The sequence below is a fragment of the Grampus griseus genome (assembly GCF_964374135.1).
Source record: "Grampus griseus genome assembly, chromosome: 1".
Lineage (NCBI taxonomy): Eukaryota > Metazoa > Chordata > Mammalia > Artiodactyla > Delphinidae > Grampus > Grampus griseus.
Window position 1 is genome coordinate 134,889,185 of NC_139017.1, and position 8,835 is coordinate 134,898,019.

Consider the following 8,835-nt stretch of genomic DNA (forward strand, 5'->3'; position numbering starts at 1 on the left):
CATCATGCATATCTTTCCATGTCAGCACATATATTGTCCTCTTAGATATTTTTCATGTGTCCAATCTTACATATAAATGCTTCAGTAAACATCCTTAACCATAGTCATAGGACCCATCTTACATTGTTTACTCAATCTTTTCTTGTTTCCGTGACTCCTTTGGTCATCTTTGCTCTGCTTCTCTTCCTCAGTCTTATCAGCTTCTTCCCCTCTCCCCATATCTGCCACCTACTTCTCCAAATGCACACAACGCAGGCACACACACAGATGTGTGCACGTGCGCGCGCGCGCACACACACACACACACACACACACACACACACACACTCCCCTCCACTCAGCTCCCAGCCTGGTCCACTCCTTTGCTGTGGAAGCGTCCCTTGCTGTGCTCGGAGCTACACATCTCCTCTGATGGTTCCATTCAAGGAGAATGATGACTTTGACATGGAAGCTTCGCTATGGAGTCTTCATCTAGGTTTATACAAATATTCGTTTTGACAAATATTTCTTGGACATACACTGTTTACACAGTATTCTAGGGACACAAAAGTATAGCTCCTCTCCCCCAGAGGTATACAGTCACAGTAAATGCCTGAGAGGCAAGTAGAACCAACTAGAATGCAAACTATGAGTAAAATGAAGGCATTTATAACATGAGGTGGGAATCAAGAGGAGGCAGCTATGGGTTTTGACTGGAAGGCTTGAAGAAGTTTCCAAAGGAGGAGACCAAATGACTAATTAGTATGTACTTATTCTGCCTTTGGCAGGTACCATAGATGATTTCTGCACACGGCCTTTCTCTAGTTGCGGCGACCAGGGGCTACTCTTCACTGTGGTGCGTGGGCTTCTTATTGCTGTGGCTTCTCTTGTTGTGGAGCACGGGCATTAGGCGCACGTGCTTCAGTAGTTGCGGCACACGGGCTCAGTAGTTGTGGTGCACAGGCTTAGTTGCTCTGCGGCATGTGGGATCCTCCCGGACCAGGGCTCGAACCCATGTCCCCTGCATTGGCAGGCAGATTCTTAGCCACTGCACCACCTGGGAAGCCCTCACCCAGGGCTTTGAGCCCAACAGTTGAAGAGGAACATCAGTAGAGTGACCAACCATTCTGGTTTGCCCAGGACTGAAGGGAGTTCTCAGGATGTGAGACTTTCAATGCTAAAACCAGCAAAGCCCCAGGAAAACTGGGACAAGTCAGTCACCCTCAGTAGCCGTGAACAATACAGATAAAACTTGTTGCCCTTAGGGAGCTCACATCCTAGTGAAGAGAGACAGATTGTAAACTAGTAAAGGAATAAAAGGATGCAATGTCAGGTGGATATGTGCAATGGAGAAAATAAGGCAGAGTAAGAGGATAGAAGGGACTGGAAGGCTAAGGCTTGGGGACTGGTCTACATTAGATTGAGTCACTGGGGAAAGCCAGTCAGAGACAGGAGCGTAAGGAGAGAGTCCACTGCGCAGAAACATTCCAGGCAAATGCAGCTCAAGCATAATGTGTGAGGGGGGCAAAGAGCCAGGGGTGGGATCAGAGAGTGGCCAGGAGCCAGTTCCCCCAGGGCCAAGTCCCCTGGATGTCATTCCAAGAGAGACAGAATGTTGGAAGGTTTGAGGAGAGAAGTGGCACCACTGGATGTATATTTTACAAGGACTGCTCTGGCTGCTATGTGGGAAGAGAGTGGAGGGAGGGATGGGTGGAAGCAGGAAGGCTAATAGGGAGGCTCTTCCAATAATCTGAGAAAAGGACAAAATATGAATCAGAAAGTACAGGGGCCTCTGACAAACCTGGGCTTAATATCCACCCGTCATCACTAGTGCAAATTACTTAACTTCATTAGCCTTTAATCGTTTTATCTGAGGAGTGGGGATTAACAAGTTATGCAAGTTAAATGAAATGATGTGTAGAAAAATGACGAGCAAAGTACCCACTGCTCTATTGTGAAAATGCTAGAATGCCATAGGCATTAAAATGTTAAATTGTTAATCTGATTCCTTTTTTAATTTAATTTTTAAACTTTATATTGGAGTAGAGTTGATTTACAAAGTTGTGTTAATTTCAGGGGTCCAGCAAAGTAATTCAGTTATACATATACATATATCCATTCTTTTTCAGATTCTTCTCCCATATAGGTTATTACAGAGTATTGAGTAGAGTTCCCTGTGCTATACAGGAGGTCTTTGTTGATCATTTTATATACAGTAGTGTGTAGATGTTAATCCCAAACTCCTAATGTATCCCTCCTCCACCCCACGTTTCCCCTTTGGTAACCATAAGTTTGTTTTCAAAGTCTGTTTCTATTTTGTAAATAAGTTCATTTGTATCATTTTCCTTTTTAGATTCCACATATAAGTGATATCATATGATATTTGTCTCTCTCTGTCTGACCTTCTTCACTCAGTATGATAATCTCTAGGTCCATCCATGTTGCTGCAAATGGCTGATTCTTAAAGCCAATGACTAGCCATACAAAAATCTGAGTGGTTAGTCACACAGAAATGCATGTTCCCTTGCATTGGTTGTACTCTTCTACTTTTGTCAGTGTAGGTTTAGTCTCTTTTGATTGTAGTCAAAAGTGTTAACAATGTCCAAAATATACTTAGTTGTTTTGCACTCCTACATCTTTCCTCCTGTGGTTCCCTCTAGTCAGGGATGCCATTCCTTCCACCCCAATGCTGTTCCACTTGGCCCAGATACAAAGTCATCATCTCCGGGGAACCTTCTCTACATCTTTTACCCCAAATGAGTCAGTTGCTGCTTTCTCATGACTGTAATACAATTTTGTGTTTCGTTCTATTATACATGACAGTCTTTTACCATAGTTTCTTATAAGGGAAATAAAGGGCAGGGGCAGGGGCAGGGGCAGGGTTTAATTCATCTTGGACCTTACGAGGATGTGCTGTCCACTATACAGCTCAGTCCCTGGCACATAGCAGGAACTTAAGAAATTCTTTACTACTAAGCCATAAGAAAGAATGAAATAATGCCATTTGCAGCAACATGGATGGACTTAGAGATTATCACACTAAGTGAAGTAAGTCAGAAAGAGAAAGACAAATACCATATGATATCACTTATAGTGTGGAATCTAAAATATTACACAAATAGCTTATCTACAAAACAGAAACAGACTCACAGACTTGTGGTTGCCAAGGAAGGGGGGTGATGAGGGAGGGACGGATTGGGAGTTTGGGATTAGCAAATGCAAACTCTCACTGAATCACTGTGCTATACACCAGAAACTAACACAACATTGTAAATCAACTATATTTCAAGATAATAAATTTGAAAAGAGAGAAATTCCTAATGAAGTGGGATTGAAATAATTGTGTTTAGAACTTGATCCTGATATACCACTAAGGAAAATAGAAATAGCATGCTGTAGCAGAAAGAGTGGATTTGAAGTCAGACACCTGAGAACGGCACTTACTAAACTGTGTGGTGTTGCCTACATCAGTTCATCGGTCTGAATCTGTTTCCTCGTCTTTAAGGAGTGGATCCGTTATCTGTTGCTGCACAGCAAATGACCCTGCAACTTAGCATTCAACAACAGTCATGTATTGTTCCACACAGTTCCTGAGAGTCAGGAATCCGAGAACAGCTTAGCTGGATGATTCTGACTTCAGGTCTCTCTGGTTGCAGGAAACGTGTCAGCCGGGCCCATCTTCACTTGAAAGCTTGGTAGGCTGGGGGATCTGCCTCCAGGCTCATGCCCAGGGTTGTTGGCAGGAGGTTTTAGTTCCTTTCCATGTGGGGTCTCCATAGGGCTGCTCTGGACGTGGTAGATGGCTTCCTTCAAAGCAAGTGATTTGAGAGACAGAGGCAGAGACAGAAGCTGTGGGTTTATTGGGTTTATTTAGGTTTATTTAGGTTTATTATAACCTAATCTCGAAGTGCTATACCATCCCTTATGCCATATACCCTATTGTCACACAGGCCAACCCTGATAGCTGTGGGAGAGGATGACACGGGGGTGTGAATACAAGAGGCAGACATCACTGGGACTGGGGACCATCTTGGAGGCTGGCTACCACAAACAGGGATAAAATTCACCCCATGACTATTTAGAATGAAAATCTAGGTGTTCTTAGCTTATCCTATTTAAGGGACTCTGATGGTTTCAGGTCAATCCTAGATAGACCCAGGGCCTCTGCAGGGGTCACAAAACTCTCCAGACCTGACTCCTGTCTACTTTCCTAGCCACATCCCTCTCCTCCCTTCTTAGTACTTTAAGCTCCAACCCTGTTGAACTCTTTGGTCTCCTGGCTTTTGTTCCGCCTGCTTGGAAAGCCCTTATTTTCACTGTATGGCCTGCCTAGTAAGCTGTTCATGCTTCCAACCATCCTTACATCTTTTCTCCTGCTGAAGGTTTCTTTCCTCATCTTCAGGTAGTATCCAGGGGGCGTGTCCTCTGCGCACAGACTCAGAATACACCACCCCCTTCCACACCATGCAGCACAAGAAGGATTTCCTTTGGGGTCTGACTTGGATTTAAGACCTGGCTCCGGTCTGTACTGAGTGACTTCAAGAGAAAGGAAAAGGACTAACATTTATTAAACTCCCAGAGAGCCAGCTGCTGCCTCAGGCACTTTCTCAGACATTGTCCTATTTCATCCCGTACATTTTTCCATTTGGGCAACTTATTGGGCCTCCTTGGATCTTACTTAACTCATTAGTAATATGAGACTATTTTCCAAATACGCCCTGGACACTTCCATTCATCTGTGCCTTGCACACAACCTCTCCTCCCTGGGATGCTCTCTGCTCCATTTCCATGTGTTTATTCTTACACGGCCCCTTGGGTTCTAATCCCAGCTTTACTCCTTCAGAGTTGGGCAGCCTTAGGAAAGTGACTTAAGTTCTCTAAGGCCAGAAAATAGCACAGTATCTAACAACCACTGCTGGTGCTGTGGAAATACTTAATGAGATTATGGTTGTCAGGGGTCCCTGGAATAATGTCTGACATCTGTAGGGCTCCCTAAATGGCGATTTCCTTTCTTTCCTTCTATCAGGCTCAAAGCAAACATCAGCCCATAAACTACGCCCCCCCCACCTCCATCTAGAACCCATTCTATTATATCTTCCTTTCCCACGTCAATGTGCCCATTTTCAAAAATGTAACCACATGTCTCAGAAATGAAAGTATTGCTGAGGGGAAGAAGGTGTGCATCAGGCCCTCCAAACCTGGAGGTGGGTCTCAGGAAAGTCACCCTTGTGACAATGGCGCTACAAAGATGGGCTTGTCCAAATGTCTCCAAGCCTAGGTTTCTCTATCCACAAAATGGGAAAAAGAAAGTCTGCCTGACAGGATTAGATGATAATACCAGGATTTAAAAAAAACAGTCCCTGGGGGCTTCCCTGGTGGCGCAGTGGTTGAGAGTCCGCCTGCCGATGCAGGGGACGCGGGTTCGTGCCCTGGTCCGGGAGGATCCCACATGCCGCGGGGCAGCTGGGCCCGTGAGCCGTGGCCACTGAGCCTGAGCGTTCGGAGCCTGTGCTCCGCAACGGGAGAGGCCACAACAGTGAGAGGCCCACGTACCGAAAAAAAAAAAAAAGAAAAAACAGTCCCTGGGCCAGGACTTGGCATACAGTAGATGTTCAACATATGTTTTAAGCCATTTATAGGACACACATGTTGCACTTGTATTTGTCAATAGTTCGGGCCACCCAGTTTTGTGCGGCCACACCGCGACCACCTAAATGTGTCACCTGCTTATTAGGGTACAGCCTCACTAATTAGGCTCCACGCTGGAAAACTAATTAGGCCTGGGTCTCATCTGTATGAATTTATGTCACTTGTCCCTGGAAGCGCCTGGCTTCCCCATCGATGTGCCCAAGTTCACATCGAAGAGTCTTTCTTCTCATGACTCACCTCACGTAGCTTCATTATTTATGTACAAGTCGGAGATGATCTTTGGCCTTTTAAAATTACATTTATTTTTATTGTCTTCTGTAATCCTATCATATTTTCAATTACCCACTCATTCATCTGGAAGCAGATTTCCCCCCTTTGGCAGAAAAAAAACAGGTAATTGTATGAAGTAGCTCAAAGGTTTCTGTTCCAATCAGAATCATTTGGTTCAGTGTCTGTCCTGTGGTTTCTCAGAGAATTTAGAGAAGAAAGGTAATTTCTTAGTTAACAAAAGATACCCACTTTCCCCCCTTCTTTGTCAGTTACATACACAGTGACTCAAAATAATTTGAAACCATATATTATTATTTTTGCCACAGCTTTGAATAGTAGCAGGAAATAGTCTTTATAACATAAGTGCTTGAATCAGCTACTTTATTCTTTCAGGATTACAATTAAATCCCCTACTTCAAATCTAGAAAACCAGCCCCCGCCTCTTTTAGACTCTGTTATTTTAAAGCTTTTCAGTGATTTTTATTCATTTGTTTTGTTTTTCCAATTCATCTACTCATCCAAGGCAACAATGGGGTGGTGAAATGTTCATTCTAAAATATTTTTCAAAGAGAATCAGCATTCTGGTCATTAATTAGACAGTCTCTATAAGCTGAGCTGGTGTTGAGTTTCCAATGACTGCTTCCCAAGAAAGCAGATACAGGCCTTGACTGTTTGAGAACAGCTTGGCTGAGGTCTGAGAAACCAACATGGGAGGAGGGAGGTTTGGGAAGTTCTCAAAGGAAGGAAGGCATCACAATTGAAATGCTAAGGCTACAGTTTGGAAACAAGATCTGAGCAAAAGGCATTTCCCCCTTGTTCTTTTCTATATCCTGAGCTTGTTGCCTGAGCATATAGATGCTTCTTGGGTTTTTGTTCAAGATGGAGAGTTGGAGGGACAGGGATTCCAAACGAATCCCATTGCCATAGTGAACACAGAACTTTCCTTTGCCAATCTGCCGTACTCGATTATAGATGAATAATATAGGACAAAGAGGGGATGCTACACTCCCAAGGCAGTCAGTGGCAGCGCTAGGCCTAACACACACATCTTCTGCCCATGGAGCAGTGCTCTGGGTGCTGGACAGGCTACTGTCTGTCCTAGTGTGCTGAGTCATGGGACTTGGGCTCAGGTCAGAGGAGGTGACTGAAGATAACATCTTCCTCCGCTCTTTCTTTTTCTTCCACCTTTAGAATAAATGGGGGTGGTGAGGATAGCAGAGTCATGGGGGAAGAGAGTCAGCGAGGCCCACTCCTCACTGCTGAACAAAAACCTACAGGGAGGCAGGAAGCTGGGGATGCCAGCTGCTCAGAAAAGGGACATGGGGCCAAAGAATAAGCAGTATCAAAGCCAGAAGTAGAAACCGGAGCAGCCAGGACAGAAGAGCCATCCCCAAAGTGTCAAATCATAAAGGATTCATTCAGCCACTCCCAAGGCCTCTACTATAGGCAAAAGAGATATGGTGACAAAGAAGATGCCTTCGGGGAGCTCACAGTCTACTGAAGGAATCAGAGAAGTGCATGGAAAACTACAGTGTATGTAGTAAGTGTTGGGGTAGAGCAGTGGTTTCCATCCTTGGCTACACTTGAGAATCACCTGAGAGCTTTTTAAAAAAAAAAAAAACACTTGGGTTCTACCCAGGCCAGTTGAACGTAAATCTTGATGATGCTGAGTTAACTTTTTAGTTTTCAAATCTACCTGTGTGATTCTGATACGTATTAGGGTTGACCATCTTTGCAATAGAGGGAAGCCCAGGGTAATATGGGGACCATTGTCTCAAACTGGGATGATCATAGCCATTGAATAACCTAGAGAGCATCATGAAAATAGATTTCAGGATCCCATAAAGACCTACTAAATCAGGATTGCCAGAGGCTGGAGACCTGGAATCTCTCTTTTGGAAAAGCTTTTAAGATGGTTCAGATGACCAGGTGGGTCTAGGAATCACTCCGTTAAATTAGCTCCATCCAATAGAAATAGAATGTGAGCCATATGTGTAATTCCACATTCTCTAGTAGCCACATTAAAAAAGGTAAAAAGAAGTAAGTAAAATCGATTTTAATATTTTATTTAACACAGTGTATTCAAAATGTTATTATTTCATCGTGTGTATGGTCAGGCCACCCAAGATGGCTGTCCTCTTGCTCTCTGTACATCCCCTGCTTGACCAGTTCCTGCCTCGCCTACACCCTACTCCCATGACTGACCTTCCCTCTTCATCATAGAGCCTAATCAGTGACTGCCTACATACTTGCCCCCAGCCCCAGCTAGTGATTGTTCTGATCTTTAGATCAGAACATCTCCACTATGATGGCTTATCAAAGGGATGATGAGGGGTTTCCCTGGTAACCGACAAGCCAACCTGATGTCAGTTCCCCTATAACTGGTAATCTCCCTCAGCAGCAAAGACTGCTGCCACATCCTGCCTGCCATCTGCCATCCACAGTGGCGTGTCGCTCCCGGACCCTTTTGCTTCAGATGTGTAAGATCCCCTATCTATTAAATCGTTGATGTTTCTGTCACTGACTCTGGGCTCTTTCCTAGGTCTTGAGGCAGGGCAATTAATTACAGGGTTTTCAGGCCTGCGGGGTGTAGCCCAACGCCATGGGGTTAAGAAAAAAAAAGCAAAAAATTGCTTATTCCTTTACCTTTTTCTTCATACTCGGTTTTTGAAGTCTGGTGTGTTTTTGACACTTAGAGCTCCAGATTACACTGCCCACTTGCCAAAGGCAGGACTGTATGTGGTTCATCTCTGCATCTCTAATACCTAGTGCCAGGCCTCATCTGGCAGAGGCATTGCTTTGGGACCTGGTCCAGGGTCTCTGAATTCCAAACAACAGAACCTATGTGAACAGAGGCATAGAGGCATAGAACAATATGATGGGGGGCAGGGGGGAGATGGTGTAGAAAAGGAGAAGCAGGTTGCACAGGAAATGAGG